Source organism: Seriola lalandi, unplaced genomic scaffold (assembly GCF_002814215.2).
Source record: "Seriola lalandi dorsalis isolate HSWRI2012SDOR001 ecotype SW California unplaced genomic scaffold, Sedor1 jcf7180002054686, whole genome shotgun sequence".
Lineage (NCBI taxonomy): Eukaryota > Metazoa > Chordata > Actinopteri > Carangiformes > Carangidae > Seriola > Seriola lalandi.
Window position 1 is genome coordinate 960332 of NW_019525239.1, and position 1160 is coordinate 961491.

At 41.6% G+C, this 1160-nt stretch overlaps 1 protein-coding gene across 1 annotated transcript in view; it reads left to right on the forward strand.

The window, feature by feature from the left end:
• The window catches only part of LOC111667222 (syntaxin-binding protein 4), an 80274-nt gene that overhangs the window by 65782 nt on the left and 13332 nt on the right, over positions 1–1160 (forward strand). The window lies entirely within an intron of this gene.

Genomic DNA, 1160 nt, shown 5'->3' on the forward strand with positions numbered 1-1160 from the left:
AGGCACTGGAGGACGGTGTACAGCAGTGGAATATAAGTAACATATCATTGTCTTGTGACACAACACTAAAACAAGAAGCTGTACCATCAGTCACTTCAGTTAAACATCTCATAAACATCTCATACTAATCTCTGTTTTGTGTTTCCTGTTCTGTTGTGACAATCCAAGGTGGTCGCTACCTGGACAGCACGTCATCCGGCTCCTCGTCTCGCTCCCAGAGTCCTCTGTTGCTGAGCCCAGCAGGATCTCAGAACATGTACAACAACAGTGGGCCCATGCTGCGCTCCCTCAGGTAAGAGTTAATACATTAACCATCACACTGCTCTATTGTTGTTGTGAGACAAGTCATGACCAGCAAATACTCACACGAATCACAGATTTACAAACTTTATTTCTCCTGCCAGCTGAGCAGCTGAGACATCACATTTCACATAATCCAAACCCAGACCCTGTGCACAGCTGGAGCAGGATGTGTGCTCACAGGATATGAAGCGCATCAACAATCAAAAGTTGTAAAATGGAAAAATTCATTTCAATGCATTGAAAGCTGAGGTCAATCAGGCCATTATAAAATGTCTGGTGAATGTTTTTACCCACGCTGGGGTTCTCTCCTTTCCCACACTCCTGTGGTACTTTGTGGTGACACCATTCACATACTGACTGTTGTTTCATCTACAACTTAACTAATGATCCATGTCAAATACTAAATATTTCCATACAACATCTACGGTTCTATCAGTATTTATGATACTATAGAAAAACAATTACCGTCAGAATTTCAGAATTTTCGTCGACTTGGTAACAAAGTATCAGTTCTTGTGACATCCCTACACTGTGTACCCCCTACCTACTCAGAGGAAGTCAGCAGTGCAGCACTAATACTGCCCCCATGACCTAGTTATGACTTAAGTGGGACAAATACAGTGTAAAAATGAACCTGTCATTGCTGCTCGGTAGCAAAACATGAAACTGAAACCGTTTGTTGAAGATGTCTTTGGTGTTTCCACTCTCCAGCCTCTGCTTATTTAGTAACCAATGTACATGCTAATACAGATACATCTATGATAAGCTAATATTATCCAAAGTATCACTTAAATTCTTCTTGGTAGTAATGCCATGAAGGCATGATAAAGGTTGTTCTCAGTGGTTGTGTGTCTCTG